Here is an 18,625-nt window from a genome sequence, read left to right as displayed (position 1 = left end):
TTTAATGCGTCGAATCCACGCATTTCAATGTCCATATACCTTCCTAGAATATGTCCAATCCACGACTCAGGTAATACCCCTGCGCCTTCCTTTAATGTCGATATCAATCATCACCATAAACCCGTAGAATGCCCTTGTTTATTATTATTTATTTATTTTATTTTGATTTAAAATTCACGACCATCAAGTAATGGCCTCGTGTTGTATTTTTTTCTGCCTTACTCCTTTTTTCAGGAGTGGTTAGCTTGGTTGGTTGGTTGTTTTTGTTTTACGGCATATCAACGCTTTTCAGGTTATTTAATGGCGAATTTATTTTGAAGAAATTTTTTTTTAATAGAACATATTTGTTGTTTTCAAGTCGGTTTCTATTTAACCAATAGTTGGGACCCTTACAGGTACTACCACTCCGGGTCAGAGTGGACCTGGGAGAAATGCCAATTAACGGTTGGCTCCACACTCTTCAAAGCCCGCAAGCTTGGTCGTCGCCACTGGATATAGTTTAAGATCATATCCAGGTCAGTTTGGAGAAAGAGAATTGGTCAGCATTTGGAAGAGCCTCACACTGATTTGGTTTTTACAATTACTGTTCGTACATGGCCCTTCTTCGAATGTACCCGCTCATGCAAAAAACGAAAGGGTTAATTTAATTGGACAATGGCCTGTTACCAGGCGGTGGCTCTAAAAATAGTTCAGACTCGCGTGACACTAATTCTAGACTGCAATAGCGACGTCTGATCGACGGGTAATCTGGTATCGTTTGGAATACATATAAACCGTGCGCGCACACACATACTAATATACATAGTAAGATTAAACAATCACACGTCTTCGCGAGGTTGATTTAAATGATGAAACATTAAGAAAATAAACTATCAGGCAAAATCTCGTGTGTTCCTGTATTTCACGCCTACACGTTACTTAAATACATATAAATCAAATTATTATTGTTTACTAATAAACGAATTGTTATGAAAATAAAAATATAATAAAAAAACAACAAAAACAAAGATAATACTAAAAAGAATTATCCACAAAATTGCATTCGGAATTATTTGCTCTCTACACTTTCCAATCAACAATATATATCCAACTAGATAACGCTGAGTACATATACAAGGTCCTGCAGGTAAATTGACTCTTTCATTTCTTTTGAAATTACCCCGATTTAAAGGATAAACGAGGTATACATGATCATTTAAACATTTATTTCTTTAATCCTTACAATGTACGCAACATAATTATTTAATATGATCACCTTTGCTACAGCAATTTTGGAGATTCTCCCGTCATGTTGTTAGTCTACCGGAAAACACCGGAAACTATTAAAATAGTCGATTATAACGATTGATAAAAGTATATTGTTAGATAGAAATATTTTAAAAATGTGAAAAGTTAAGTTGAATGTTTACATTTAATAGTTGCCACAGATGTTAACTTGGTGTTAATTTGACAGATGGAATTCAAACGAACAACGATATAAGCAAAAATACGTTAGAAAATACCCAAAAAGAATCTTTAGGCTACGTGTAGTGGTTGGTTGGTTGTTTTTGTTTTACGGCATATCAATCCTTTTCAGGTTGCCGAATCTAGTTATTTTGAGGAACGATTTTAATGGAGTATATATATTTTTTTTAAGTCAGAATCTATTTAACCCATAGTTGGGACCCTAACAGGTACTACCACTCCGGGTCAGAGTGGACCTGGGAGCAATGACAATTAAAGGGTGGCTCAACACTCCCCAAGGCCCGCAAGGTGAGGCCTCACAATCGGATATAGTTTTAGGTCATATCCAGGACCATGCTACGTGAAGTGATGACGTAATAAAAATATAGATTTTTAGATGTAGAGTTGTAGTTACGTGGGTTAAGTGTTTCGATACGCAACGCGTTAAAGAGGGATGTGGTTTTTATGACTGGACGCCCAATGGAAGTCAGAAGGAGGCGACTTAGAAAAAATATAATCTTATACAAAGCATGCTAACTCTAGAAAAAAGTCCAGCAAAAATAAATGATTATATCTAAATATAATTCCCGTCTGAGCGTTTTCACTTTCGGAGAGAAGCACCTTTAATTTCAGGATGAATGGAAGGAAGATTTAATTTTCTAACTGACAACAATTTCTATAAACTGTTAATTTATGTATACACACATCTTTTATATATATATATATATATATATATATATATATATATATATATATATACAAAGTAGTTACGTTCGTGTGTGTGTGTGTGTACAATCCCCAATGACCAAAGAAATATAAATCCATATGTGTGTATAACTCTCCTACTCAAGAAATATTAATGCCCATGATAGGATACTTCTCTCAACGGAGATATTATATTCCATACGTAATTTCTATATATAGCTTCTTCAAACCACATCTACATTGATTGAGTTACGGTCATTAGCATATCACAATAAATTAAATCTATTTAAATAATTAGCTCGATGATATTACTTATTCGACATAATAGCTTTGTTTTAACTGTACTAATTAATTTTTTTTAAATTATTTAATTAATTTAAATTTCCATTTATATTTTATTTAACTTATTTTATCTGAAATCTGAAATCTTTTAATTTTCAAACCAGAAAACCAATGTTAAACAAAAAAATAGTTTTTTTGATAGTTTTTTTGATAGTTTAATTGAAAAAATGTTTTAGATGGAGCACGTTATTAAATATTTTCTGTGATAGATGTGTTTTCATTTCGAAATATTCTTCTAAGCTGAATTATTATTTTTACTTTTAATTCGGAGGACATTTTTATTCTGCTTATTCTTAATTTTTAAGTAACCCTTTTTTATATGTTAGGTAAATATGAGGAATCACTCCACCCTCGAAAATTCCTTTAAAATTAGCACTTTTATAGGTTTTCGGGGGCGCTGAAAACGAAAATAACGTTTAAAATTACGGCAAAGGAGTAATTTCCAAGATATGAAAAAAAATGTTAGTTTCAAAAATGGGGGATCACTTTTCTATAATAATCTAACTCATTTTGTGGCACCCATTTTTGTGTGTGTGTGGGGGGGACTTTTTTCACCCTCGGAAAATCTTTTAAAATTAACACTAACGTTAAAAATTCCAGGAAACAAGTAGTTTATAGGATATGAAGAAATGCACCCGCTTTATTACACTGCAGAAGCACCTGTTGAAAAACTATACAAGTTCTATATCGAATATCCCTCTCCAAAAAAAAAAAGAAAGAAAAATATCAACCGGCACCCACTCCCCAAATGATAACCACAAAGTGAGTGCTCATTTTACGTTAAATTATTATAGAAAAGTGATCCCCCACGTTTTTAAACTACATTTCTTCATATCGTGGCCGTAATTTTAAACTAATTAAAACTAATGTCCTCATTTACTTGCATCCCCACGAGGACAGAGTTAGTCAGACACAGGGTCAATTTTCCATGTGAACAAAATCCACCATCCTTTTTCTTTGTTTATAAAATTTAATCAATCTTGCCCAGGAGTTATTATAATAATTATACCATAGCAAGAGTCTTTAATTGCCCGCGAAAGAGATTTTAAAATAATTTATTTAATAACTTAAATTAAAAATGATACATTTTTACGACGTGACCCAGCGTCGTTTACCCCCTAAAAAAATTAAGAGCTGCTTTTTGTGGCCTAATACATTTAAACAGTCTTTATAAATAATATGAAAGAAGACATTTTGAAAAAAAAAATAACATTTTAGCACGGGGATAACTTTTCTATATAAATTTAACGTAAAATGAGCACCACATTTTTGGCCACAAAGCGCTCAACCAGTCATGTTTGGAGATTGACGGGGGGGGGGCAGCAAAACATGACAAATACAGTTTTTTTTTGTTTTTGGTGGGAGGGCGGGAATTACATTTGAAACATAAAATAATGGTAAATTTAAAAAAAAATTATGAGACAATTCTCTACTTTCACCTAACAATTTTATAAACAGAACGAACCCCAAAATATGACAAATTCATTTTTTTTTAAGGGTGGGGGTTATATTAGAAATATAAAATGACGAAAAATTTAATTTAATCGTTTTTGGAATTAATTTTTGGTAGATCATTTTTTGCGATCGCACGAGCAGTCGCTTCTATTTTTATTGAAACAAAAATTGTAATGATTTATTTTTAATTTTTTTTTTTTTTGGGGGGGGGGGGTCCAGTACTCAATACCCGGAGAATAGTTTCTTCTCTTTGTAACCCTTCAGCCGAAATATCTGGTGGAGAGGGTATCACATACTTCTTTTTTGGGGCGATTACATTTACATGTTTTCAGCCGTTCTTTTATTTTTGTTCTGGGGATATCCACGTTGCCCATGATGAAAATGATTAGTATACAGGTGTGTTTAAAACGGAACTTCATGTCAACCCAGGCAACGCTGGTTACCCATGCTAGTATATATATATATATATATATATGTATATATATATATATATATATATATATATATGCAAGACAAGCAAATATACACTCGTTATATAGCTACGATGTTACAACCCCAGATAACTGTTATTTGCCCCAACTGCACAAATATCTGTCGATCTGACTATCACCTAAGAGATCCAACCTCTCAGGACTTGTCATCCGGTTTTCCGGTGAGGTAAATGTATTGCTTGTTGCCTGATGCGCCACGACCGGGGATGCTCAGACTATTTTTATTAGACCAGCGTGCCTTCCTTTGGAGGCTTTGCCTTGAACATCCCACCTTTTGACCTTGGGTCACACCTTGATGTGATGGGTAGCAAGTAAATAGCCAATAGTCGCAAACATTCAGATCTGAAGAGCTACAAGGCTAAATGTCCTTCGGGACAAACAAGAGAAGATTCTCCTTCAGGTAAGTCTAGACAAGTTTTGCTTCATTCGCTGGCGCAGTCTTTAACAATCATTGCTTTGGTGGCATCGCAATATAAAATATTATATTATAGAAAAAATATTTATATAAGAAGAATTTCATTTTATTAAGAATTCATGTTGTATAAAAATCTTTTTGTAGATTAAAGTCAGCTAGAAATATATACTTGAAACCCATACGACAGAAAAAGAATATGAATAGTTTTAGCATTAAAACTACAAACGCGACTTAAATAAACAAGAAATAATAAGAAAACTTTCTGGTTTTTACTGAGGACTATACGTGAGGAAAAATTCAATATTAACACGAAAATATTGATTGTTCTACGTAAACGAAACGGGTCTGTAAAACGTACTAAAGTTTTGATATGTTGAAAGAACTCATTGTTAAAACAAATAAAGCCTTGGGTCTTGGAATATAGATATATAATTATTCACTCACACACAGACACAGACACACACACACACGCGCGCACACACACACATATATATGTGATCGAGATTCTCTGTTTTTAGTTTAGTGAGTGTGTTCGATGTTCATATATACTAATTCCCATATCTAGTTAGTCGTGTATAATGCAGGCATATCTTATAGTATTTCTGCTTAACATTTCGAAAGAACAACACTTTACAATGAATCCGAGTTTAGTCTGTCTATGGACGTGTGTGACACAGATCGCCAAACATGCTGCAATAACTGAAAGGACAACTTTGATAATTTCCAAGAGCGAAATATCAACGAAAAATTTCTCTTTGCTTTTCCCACATATCTGTCCTTAATAAGTTAATGAATTAATTAGTTAAAGAATGCTTTTCTATCTGATATTTGAGCTATGACTTCCCAGAATAAACTTAATACTAAACTCAAAGCGAATTCTTAGTTTTATTTTCCTATGCTTAATCTCATTTTCCTATTCATGTATAGGGACATTTTTAGAAACATAAAAATTTACATTTTAATTGAAGGATTTTTTTTAACATAAGTAATAAATATTTTAGGATTTGAGAGAATATAATCGTTACATCCAGAGATCCCCTGTATTTTTAAAGATTCATTAACAATAGTGATGATAGCATAAATTCTGGTACAAGTCCATAAGCCCCCCCCCCTGAAAAAAAAACAATCTTTGTGTAGTGAGTACCTGGGATAGAAAGAAAATATTATAGAATCACGTAAACTGGTCAGTTATTATTTTATGAAACAAAAAGGAAAATTTTATGACTAAACGACGATCGACAATCTCTCGACGCCATTTTGCAAATAGTTTGAAAGGCAAGGGAGACTACTCCAAATAATTTATAAGATTTTAGACAGCTATTGCTAAAATAGGGAAATAGAGTATGGGAAAAATAAAATTCATCATTGGTTAACTCCTCTTTATATAGATGTTTAAATCAGCATTGTACATCATCGTCATGTCTACGAAATCTCATTAATCGCTTAAAATTGATTTACTTTGTAAAATAAAACTACTCGATCAATTTACGTGATTTTTGGTGTACGATAACTTCTTTCTGTCACGGGTGCCTATATCGTAAAGACTTTTGGGGCATTTTGTTATGAGTGAGGGATTTATTCACCAAAAATTCTGTAAGGAATAGTATAAATAAAGTTTGCACCCGAGAGCATCGGCTCAAGAGTGTCTGGACATCTGAAAGAAAAACTGTACGGAAACGAACATAGTAAAAGGGGGAGAGGAAAGATAAAATAAAAGAAAGAAAAAGGTGATCTTTATGTGAAGGTTGGTGTTGGATTAATGGAAGGGTGGAGCTTTGGGGTCTCAAGTCTTCAGGCCTAGAGTGTCTGAGACATCTGAGAGAAAGAGGATGAGGATATAGTTATATCTAGATGGCAAGGAGACCCCCCCAAAAAAACAAACAAACAAACAAACCAAAAACTCTGAGACAACTTGACAATAAATTACAAACAGAAAAATACATAGGAATAAACAGATGGTACGGACGGGAGGGGTTACTGTTTTGAAGATGTCTAACAAGAAACCTGCAGGAACCGGGCTACGATTTCTCTTCGTTTCCTCTCAGATCAATTTGTTCATTCTGTCCGAAAAGCGAACATGCATATTTCAAGCCGTAACAGACGTAAAGTTGGAAATGTGTGAAAACCAATCAATCACGGAAGGGTGTGCATGTGTATGTCTGTCTGTGTATGTGATGGCTTGCGATGGGAGTGGTGGCCAGGGCTGTGAGCGTGTACGTATAAAAGAAGGTGTGGAGGATTGATTGGAAGAGTCTAACACCTGCCAAGTTGGTAGGTATTTGGGGCAAATACACGGCCGTACTTAATTCTGACTCCCAACTTTAGCCGGTTGGGTGTGATTTTGCACTTCGATATGTCAGCAGATCAAGTCGACGAAAACTAATTGTCATCAATATACCTCAACGTTTTCTTCTGTTTTATTCATTACGTTTTCTTTTTCTTTTTCTCGTCCATTCATTGTTGTTAGTGACAGATAAAACAAGATAAGTAGATGTTCTAGGTTGAGACAGAGGACCATTATAGGATCAAAGCAATTCTTATGAAATGAAACGTCTCAGATTTTCCAAAAGCAAAAGGAAATTTGGAGTTTCTTTAAAATTCTGCCGATGAAAAACCGACTGAAATCTTTGACATAATCAAGTTTTGGGCCTGGCAGTAACACCTGGCTGATAATAGTCTAATTTTGGTGCTGGTGATAAAGCGAGTCTGACAATGTGTTTTTTTTTTTTAGATAATCCTCTATTGAAACTGTAAATAAAACCTGGCGAATAAGTTTTTAAATAATTCATTTTTTGTCCTGCTAATAAAAATGGACTGATATTTCTTTTTTTTACTGTGAGAATAAACTTTCTCATAATTTGTCAATTAGTCCAATTTTTGAATGTTGGGATAAAAACAGTGTGAATATTTTTTAAGTAGTCTAATTTTTGATATAGGAAGGAAAACTATGAGATAATTTGTGAATCAGCCTAATTTTTTTGCATGAAAATAAAACTTGACTAATATTTTTTAAATAGTCCAAAATTGACATAATTTAAAAACTAGTTCAGTTTGTGCATAAACATACAGTTTGGCTGATCATTTTGAAATCGATTAATTTTGTGCATGAAAATATAAAACGAAAAAATAATTTTGAATTAGTCCAATTTTTGGGGCTGAGATAATTGCAGAAAATTTATTAATTAGTGTCATTTTGAATCTGGTAACTGCCCGATAACTTTTGAAAGGGTCCAATTTTATGGCATGATAATAAAAAAATTATGATCATTTTTTGACATAGTCCAGTTTTGTGTCTGGTAATAACACCTGACATATGTTTTGAAAAAGTCAAATTTCGAACCTGATAATAAACCCTGGCTGATAATTTTTGAAATATTCCATTTTTGGCCTCGTAATAAAAACTTACTGATAATTATTGATAATGATTACCTAAGTATTTGCATTATTTACACGAAAAAAAAAGAAAGAAACTGAATACAACTTGCAATGAAAATACAAAGAAAATAATCGTTTTAAAATTTGGGACGCTAAAAACGTACAATGTTGTTTTTTTAAATATTAAAATTGTAAAAAAAAAATGTTAAACCTAAGATATGATGTTTAAAGTAAGCTAAACAAAATACGAATTTCACTTAAAAAAGCATATTATGTGAAAGCTTTATTTGTTAACCCGTCATTGGCATTCTACAATTTGGGAGGCTAAAACTTTTTTTTTAATTATATCTATTCCTCTTCAAAACAGTCTACAAACAAATAACAGTCGATCTTTACGTTAAGTTAGAAAAAATATTAGTGACAGGAATAATACATATATATATATATATATATATATATATATATATATATATATATAGAGAGAGAGAGAGAGAGAGAGAGAGAAAGAAAGAGAGACATTAGAAAAAATGTCAAATATATGGTTTTGTAATCTACAAAAATAATATTTTTATTAATGAAAATATAAATGTTCTATTTTTAAGCAGAAAAACTTTTAAATCCGGAAGTAGAAAAACGGAAGGATGGTTTCATCGACAAGACAAGCTGAGCTGAGTTTTATATAGAGAGAGTATTCAGACTACTATTCACACCCTGGATGTTATTTTTATATTGAATCAGCTAAGGAAACTTCTGATTTTCTTCAAGTGCATCTTGCCGGATTTCAAGATCTTTACGCCAGACTTGGGAACCTATGCAAGAATATGAACTGATCATTTTACTTAATCCACAAGGCCAGTTTGTTCTCGTATCCTCAGCCATGACCGCTAGAATTGCTAGTAAATTATTTTAATTCGCAGTTAAAATCAGCTATAGCAAAGATTGAAACTTTAGCCTCTAGAAATCTGATTATTAATACCAATTTCAATGTGCACCATCATAGTATTAATTCAAGGAACTTTAAGCTAAATCTTGTTTAGGTCTATAGCACTGCTACTCATTACCATGGATTAATTCATTTTAACACTTTTACCTAGTTAGGTCTGACGGAATTAGAGCAATCTCCCACCGTGGATTTCACCAAAGTAGAGTCTGAACTTTGAGTTTACTCTCGCTTCCCTTATTTTGTCATTTAGTCCTCATAGAATTTCTGCTTTGGAGGTCCAAATCTATATAACACGTTTTTGTTCGTTAGTTTTACAGTTATGTTGTATTTTGTTTAAGCTCCGCACATCCAGTTGCTTCGTACCTTGTCTGGAGCGATTTTAATTAAAATAAAGAGAGTTCGAAATGTTATAGCAATATATATCTATCTATCTATCTATCTATCTATCTATCTAGTGATAAGTGGGCAACAGAGATTTGAAGTCATGTTTTAATAGGTTGTCAAACCTTGACAAACTTGGTGACGGGTCAGTTTGCACCGGAAAGAATCAGAACATGTGAATGGACGTGCCGTGTCGTATGTCACGTGTTCCGATGAGCACAAGCATTGGTGAGTTGGACTGGAGACGTCGAATGAACAAGATTGTCCAAAATGCTTCTCACCATGAGGAGTAGGAAAAGTCTCCGAATCGATTATCGTTCACTCCTCTGCTGTGACGAAATACTTGGGAGTGAATAAAAAATATATATAAAAACAATCATTCGCCTTGGGTCCGTTTTAGGCGTCTTTGGTACTACAGGTTCCAGCTCCCCCAAAGATGATTGTCGAATCCTCCAGGCAGGGTAAAAAGACAGAGGCGGCTAACAGCAGAAACAGGTATGTCGTCATTTGTTATATGCTCTTACACGCATGCACTGGATAGAGGACTCACGGACCGTAAAAGAGACATTAAGGATACACGGACAATAGTCCGTTACACAACGTACACAGAGACGTACATATGGTCCATTTATGATAAGAACACTAAAAGACATTTAGAATGGACACGTATACACATTCAACACACCATGATTAAACTATATACACACGTACGTTTATTCAGAATGGCATATACCCTATAGAACAGAAATTCCATAAAGATTCCTGAGTTTCCTTAGTTCGAAATATGTATCTAAAGAAAAGCGGAGCCAAAACGGTGCGAATATAAGAAGCAAGGTAAAAATATTTTATTTCTGAATTTTTGAGATCGATAACGTGTATCATTGGAATTATTCGAACTATAGGTCTCATCTTGAGATTTATTTTGACAATATTTCGGCCGTGATAATCTCCAAGCTTCTTCAGATTCGCCTTGTCTAACTAGGGAATATTTATGTCGAATTGGTAAGTGGCATGACTGTACATCTAAAAAAGAAAACAAACAAAAAAAAACAATAGGTTTATGCTCACAAACCTTACACTAGAATTGTCTGATTATCCCATGGCGTAGTTGATAATACTCTAAGTAAAATTCCGTTCTAAGTGACACTCAATTTGCGAATTACTTAATGGAAACACGTTACCCCCATGAATTCAATAACGGGTTCTATTCCAAATTTTATGCAGATTCCCGAGTTTTACAGAAAGCTTGCTGAGTTCAACAACATACACATGTAGAAAGTCACCGGAAAGGAGGATTTTAGGGAAGTTTAAATCTGCCATGCGGCATCTGTGACCTTCCGAATGAATCTCACTCTGTTGCAGTATGGTGTATGTTGCCAGGAGGCTGAGACAGGCTAAAAATTCTGCGTTTTATATTTTGTATTGCCACTTGATTTTTATTAATCTACGGAGATTCTTGAGTTCACCAAGACACCTATGAAAAGGTCGAAGGTTACATGCATCGAAACGTTGTGGAGATAGCACTCAAGATGAGAACAGTAGTCACGATATGCCAAATAATCTCAACATATAACCAATTAAAACATTGACAAAATATGCAAAAGTTTATTTCTTTTTTACCTAACAACATGATCAGGTGATAATAATATCGCTAGGAAGTTTGCTTTTGCAACATTTAGTATTAGAGTTTATGTCACTATCTAGTTTGTAAAATTAAGACTTAGCACAGGTCTCAATCAAAAATAATAGGCTGAGTTTGAATCAGATTGAATCTAGTAGCACCATTTATGCATTTATCACATTGTGAACAATATAAAGTGCCCCTTTCAAATATGAGAAAGGTAGCAACTTATGTTCAACTAATCGTATAGAATGGATTTTGTTACAGTGTAAAATATTTGACAGCATCAAATAATATATTATTTTATTTTTTGGACTCCTTTTAGATAAGGTTTCATAATTTGAGTAATCATTTTTTTGCGGACTTCTACCCTCATATTTCTAAGTTTTCTTAGGGTAAGTTGGCCGAAACGTGGAGAAACAACTATGAAAATGAGAATAAGTCTACAAAAATAAAAAAAGAAAACAAAAAAGAATACTTAAACATTAAATGACTTTTAAAAATATCGATATGCCATCAAATCGGGAAACTGAACCATCTGTTCATCCATGGTACAATTTGTGATCCATGCTGAAACCCGACTCCTACTTAGCATCCTCGAGGTGTTTACGGCAACAACCGGAAGATGTCAAAAATCAAAACGAGACGACGCTATCAAACAGGGAAAAATTAAAAACATTCAAAGCCAAAAATTAAAGCAAAACATTTAATAACAAAAATCTTCGTCTATAGAGTTTAATGAAAAAATATTTCCTTTTTAACAGCAGATATTTAAAAGCATTTTTAGCATAGGTCACAAACTATATCAGTCCAAAATTTAAAAAAAGCAACTTATGTTCCACTAATCATATACTATGAATATTTTCAGTGTTTATAATATGGTAGTATAAAATAACCATAGAAATACTGATATCCTATCAAATAGTCAGTACATCTATCTAATTGTGAGTGTATGTCTGTGTTCGTTACCTTTGTGTAACATATACATTAATATATTTTTAATTACTACTAGCATTTAAGCCCGGCGTTGCCCGGGTTGTTTGGAGGTGTATGTTGAGCAAAAAAAAAAGCGGTCAATTTTCTTTTATCTTTGACCTCTATCATGACCCCTTAACATTTATTGTTTTGGGCTCAGATTAAGTTATTAAGTTAGATCCATGTCCAATGAACCTATATCAAAAATTTCAAGTCTTTAGATCCAAAATTGGTGGAGAAGTTTGGTAGAGTTCTCAAAGATCACATCATTGAACTTTGACCCCTTAATAGCCAAATTTCTGGCCGAAAACCGATCACATCGATTTTCCCAAATCTCAGTACCCTGTATATCAAATTTTGAGTCTGTAGACAAAAAATTGACAGAGTTATTGCGTAGGTAAATGTACACAGACACACACACAGACACACACAGACATGTTCACTTCTATAGATATATAGATTAAGCCAAGATTGATTGAAATAAAAATGAATAGCGTGAAATACTAAAATGACTTTTCCTTTTTAAATCCCATTTCAAATGATAATAAATTATAAAATCAAAACGACTAGAATGCAAAACCAAGTCAGCCATTTTAATTATTTTTTTAATAGTAAAACAAAAACAGAATTAATTATTTCGTGATTCTTCGAAATTTGAAAGAAATTTAAAACATTAAATAGATGTTTCATCGTCCTTCTACTCACAACATCTAGTGTTTTCTAATGGTCACTCATCTCATACTGACCAAACTCAACCTCGCTTAACTTCGGTGTTCTAATAAGGACAGGTGTGTCAACAGGATTATGCTGCATGAATGCAAAAAAACTTTCAGTGAATTAAAGTTCTTACAACATTGATAAATTCTGTCTTAGATATTTTATTACTGTAGCATTTGAAAATTGCCAATTTTTTAAAACCGATAGTGACTAGGTCATATATATATATACTAGCAGAATGACCTGACGTTGTCCGGAATTGAACGATGATCAACGAATGTTTCACACTGCTATATATTTATTCTCATCGAAATCAGTGAAATTGACCATTTTTCAATCAAGTCGATTGATTTCCAGCTCCAGTTGGAGACTCCTCGCGGTACATCGGGAGGGAGCATCACATGCTTCTTCACAGTAACTTAGTCCAAAATGCATTGTAATCTTTATTGCACTGTAGAGAAATTACTGTTGATTTTATAAAGTAACTTTTTATTTATATATAATGACTTGATTTAAAGTTTAAAATGCAAAAGTCAAGTATCATGTTTCAACTGTGCTCTAAACAGTAACATTCATTTCGAACACGGCCCTGAAATATAAAAAAAACTAATGTTGATTTTATATGTTTAGCTTTTAATTATAATATTAATGGTTTGAATGCAAGGTTAAAATGAAAAAGTCAAGTATCATGTTACACTTGTGCTTTGAACAGAAATATTCATTTCGAACACACCCCTTAGATATCCAAGAACTTATTGATATGCATTTTTGCTTGTGTGGTAGTAAAACTTCTCAAATGCACTTGTGATGTTAATTTGTGTTAAGCTATTAACTTTAGTGAAAATCACCTCTCCTTTCGTTTATCGGATTATTCCAATATCAATTATCGAGACTTATTGAAGACACTGCGATGCAAAACATATCGAGTGACACTGTGAAGCACATAAAGTACCTACGTGTGAAATTTCATAAAAGTCTGCCCAGCCGTTTTCGAGTCGATATTAAAAGAACTCACACACACAATTTCTTTTATATAATAGTATAGATATTATCAGAAAAGTTTTTATCATTTACGATAGGGTTAGTCACATGTGAAACACCTCACGCCTGCGTTCGTGGAACCCCCCATTATGCTAGCTTTTTAAACTCAAACGAAAAACTGACGAAGACTCTCCATTGCCCCCAAGATATTCACAGCATCCTAACAATGGTCAGGAGTCTTGAAAAAAAAAATTCTATTCGGTAGGTATTTTCATTTACTTATCTTTCACTATTAGATTTCATGAACCTTCTAGTGTGCAGTGATCTCACACTGGGAATCATGGAAGACATTGTCATTAAGAAATTCTTGAAACGAAAACTTTTACATAAAAAAAAAAAAATCAGAGACGAATCTCTTGTATTTTTTTTTCGTTCGAGATGACAATGCAATCACGCTTTCATTTGTCGTCCATTTTTTTTTCTATTTTATTAATGTCTTAAAATCGTCAATTTTCAAGTAAAATAAAAAAAGGATGCATTTAACAAAAGGTGCTGCTGTTCTTTTTTTTTTTTTTTTTAATATATTCCCTTTTTTTTAGTTGTTGACTTAAATATGTCACCGTGAAAAGTTTACAAATCTTTTTGATTAATTTAATCGAACTTAATTGTTTTAGTGAGAAAGTTGGAATGGGATAAGCTGTAAGTTTTTAGTTTCGAAGATGAAATCCTTATGTTAATTTTATTGTCTCTCTATCTGTTACAATGTGTTGTTAGAGTTGGGATCAAATTATCCTCGATCTGGCAGAGAATATTGTTTCGCAAGAAGAAGCAATTTTTGTTTTCAGCAGCCAATGAAAAATTTAGATGAAAGCTGTTTTGCTATCAGCAGTAAATTTTGCTAAAAATTATAATTAGTAATGCGTTTTTTCCCGTTTACTGATAGTAAATGATTTATGATATAACTGTTATTTTTATTCCGATCGAACTTAACGTGAATACTGAAAATCCACAACTAACGCAGTTATCAATTCCTACCAAGTTTTATCTATTCTTATTAACCCCAAACAAGGCAGAGTTTCACTTGGACGTAAGAGACTACTATTCGAGACCGTATGTACAGGAAAATAGTTGTTCACATTACACTTAGACATATCAGTACATCCAGGGAAGCAGGAAATCGGGAGGGAGTTCCAAACTCTAGCAGGGAAGAAACTTTTAGAGTATAAATCTTTCCACCATCTAGCTATCTCTATAGTGAAGGATGCGATTTTGCTGCTTGTCGGTTTGGTTGTGAGTATCGATTATCGAGAGATCGCAAGTGATATGAGTTTATAAGAGCACAGTCCATTAAAGTACTTCTAAACCAATCACATGCATGCAACATTATGGTGAAGGGACAAAGGTTGGTGTTTTGTTGATGGCGTGTGACCTGTAAGTACGGAGACTCTTTTTAGGATCCTGTCTAAGGGGCAGAGGCTAATGGTAGATGCACCAGCCTAGATGTGGCAACAATACTCCATACACAGGCTAACAGAAACTTTGTAAAGATATAAGATATTGTCAGGTGTGAGAAGCCACAACAAATCAGAAACCGTCAAATTTAAAGTTTCACAAATATCAGTCTTTGCTTGTTTAGAGAAGCGGCATTCTAAACCATTGTATTTTATTTTGTGTAAATTGTTATTATCTGCACATATCACTATGATTAATGTATAACTTTTTATTTCAGATTATTAAAGTATCATTCATATCTATCTTCAATATTGTCACTCATGTTGGCCCGAAAACGACCTTCTTTAGTTAACAGAAAGGGATTCATTTTTAATTCTGATAATGGTTGTCCACGTACAACACGACTGACCAAACATCTAGAGGAATTTGATTGGAAAATGTTGCTCCATTCTACATATTCTCCTGACCTAGCTTCCTTGGATAATCAATTATTTCGAGAATTAGAAAACATTTAAGTGGCCTAAGGTTCACATCACAAGAGCAGCTTGCACATTGCAGTAGAACCCCGGGATACGGTGATCCTAAGATACGGTTTTCTCAGGTTACAATGTGGAATACAATGTTTTTCCGGCCCCTGGTTACGGTATTTTCTACACGTTACGGTGTTATTTGAATATATACATGTGCACTATATACTGTACTTTATTTTGTTACCAATGTTTAAGACAGATCCTGGGGTTCTACTGTATTTAGATTCAGATTTCAGGTCCATACCAAGAGAATTTTAAAGTGAGGCAATTATAAGACGTTGATCGATGGATTCAAGTTATATAGAGTAAACATTGTTATTTTTATGAATAAATATCTATACATAGAGAGTTTTTTTCATTTTGAAGATGAACTTTTAAATTGGCCACAGCTTTTGCACGGAATTTATGGATGTTTCTTTTAATTCTGATCTATTTTAAAACTATAATGTGATTAAGAGCCTCTTACTGATTATGTAAAAAGTGATAACGTTGGAAGAATTCGTGAGAGGGCTTCGGTTAGTAGGTGTACGGCAGTTGATGTAGCAGGTTCACTTCATACAAGAAGGACAAGAAGACATAGGAAAGAAGCGATAAGACGTGGCTTTTGGAGAAAAAGAGATAAAGGACAGACTTAGGTAGAGATAGGTTAGTTTGGATGGCAATTTCTAAAAGTTTTCCAACTCATGGCAGCATGTAAAATGGGTGGTAAATCGATGATGATGATGTTGTTGATGATGATGATGATGATGATGATGATGATGATGATGATGATGATGATGATGATTGTGGTTGTTGTTTAGCATCATTCATACATTTTCGCATGAATCAGATGGTTATTGTTGGTATTGGTTTCTGCGATATCTTTCTTGTTGGAATTCTTTCTAAATATATGTAAAAGCAATTTCACGTTCGTACATATATTATTACCTTTCATCTCTTTCAAAAAAGATAGAATCGCCCGACAGCCAAATATGAAATTGTAAATAAATAAATAAATAAAACAAAAATAATTTATAAAATTTCATCTGGTGTATCGAATGCGAACTAAAAATACACTTTCATTCCATTCGGAATACGATTACAAGTGTAGTATATGTTCTGTACAATGGGAGTATGATAATATTGTGGATGTCCATGTACACGCGGAAGCTCATAGAATGGAAGTATGCCATACATTCTTGCAAATGTTTAAGTATAGCAGAAATATACAACAGATGTAGGATAAAACTGTAGCATTCATTCTAGACTGATTGAACCGGCTTCCTCCTCCGAAGAAAGTTTCATGGGAATATTAAATTCACAAGCGATCCCCAGTCGCTTGTATATTCTGCTTAAGGGAGATGACGACTTCAGGTGTTTGCAGTTCTTGCAGGAAGATGTCAATGTTATCCTACATACAGCATCTGGTATTTCCGAATAGTCACCCATCTCTATTGACCGAATTCAACGTTGCTTAACTTCGGTGATCTAACGAGAATCGGCGTGACAACATGATTATAGAATTTCCATAGGTCCCACTAGAACAAAGTAAGGCAGAGCAACTTGCTTATTTAAATTAAATTGATATTCTAAATATGCAAGCTGCTCTGTCCCACCATGCATTACATATTAATCCTTTGAAGTGACTTCTTCGATCTCATACAAAAACACCAACTTTTCCCAAAATATCCGAAATTCAGATCTCATTTGCCTGGCACAAGGCCAGTTAAAATTTTACAATTATCTTTTATCTATTGCAAACATTAATATTTCCCATTCTTCTGCTCATTCTTCTCCTCTTTTCCTTTGCGTTTTATCTTTTCTGCTGTTTTAAAAATCGATTTTTCTTTTTCTTCTAATTTATTGATCAGTTTCTTTCCGTTCATTTTTGCCCCGATATTTTATTACAATATTTTTGCCGAGAAGATGGTCCTTTAAGTTTTTGTATTTTTTTTGTTTTGTTTTTGGTTTTGTTTTTCATTTCGAAGGAAAGAAAATTCGTTGCATTTTGAAAGTGGTTCATCCAAAATGTAATTCCTGCAAACCTTGTAAGGATTTCAATCCAAAAGATAATTAATATTTAATTTAATCATCCAAGAGAAATAATTAGCTTTCCTCTTATAACCCATTGTAAATATTGATACTATATTTGGCCACTTGGCAGCAGCTATTTGCTAAGGATTTTGCTTTCTCATCAATTCCCACTTATTTCATTTCCAAATTTTCCTTAGTTTTACTCATATCAATTTCTACTAGGCCTTGTCATCACACACACACACACACACACACACACACACACACACACACACACACACACACACACACACACACACACACACACACATATATATATAATGCGTGTGTAATATATTCGAATCTCGCTAGATATATCCACTCTGATAAGCCGTAGACAACGAAACACCTGTTAGTGGTTAATTATATTTAAAAGAAATACATATACCTCTCCCCATTTGGGTGGTACCAAATTGGTCAAAGGAAAAATTATTCCCAATTCGCATGTAGGTAAAAATGCACTTTCGTATAATTCATTAAAAAAATAGTATCGCAAAAAAAAACAAAATAATATAACATCTACATAAAACGCAATACATTCAAGCAGTAATTCGAGATAGCTTAAGTGGTAGAGATTTACGCTTCTTTCCATGGGGTCGCGATTTTGAATCTCACTAGATTCAACCACACTGATGAGTCGTAGACAACGAACTACGTTTCAGTGGATGCTTATATTATAAAAATGGTACATATGCCGCTCTTTATTTGGGGGGGTGTACCAAATTGGTCAAAGGGAAAATTATTTCC

Source organism: Euprymna scolopes, chromosome 9, assembly GCF_053919585.1.
Source record: "Euprymna scolopes isolate OS-2025 chromosome 9, ASM5391958v1, whole genome shotgun sequence".
Classification (NCBI taxonomy): domain Eukaryota; kingdom Metazoa; phylum Mollusca; class Cephalopoda; order Sepiida; family Sepiolidae; genus Euprymna; species Euprymna scolopes.
The sequence above is the reverse complement of the archived record's forward strand: the minus strand, read 5'-3'. Positions refer to the sequence as shown.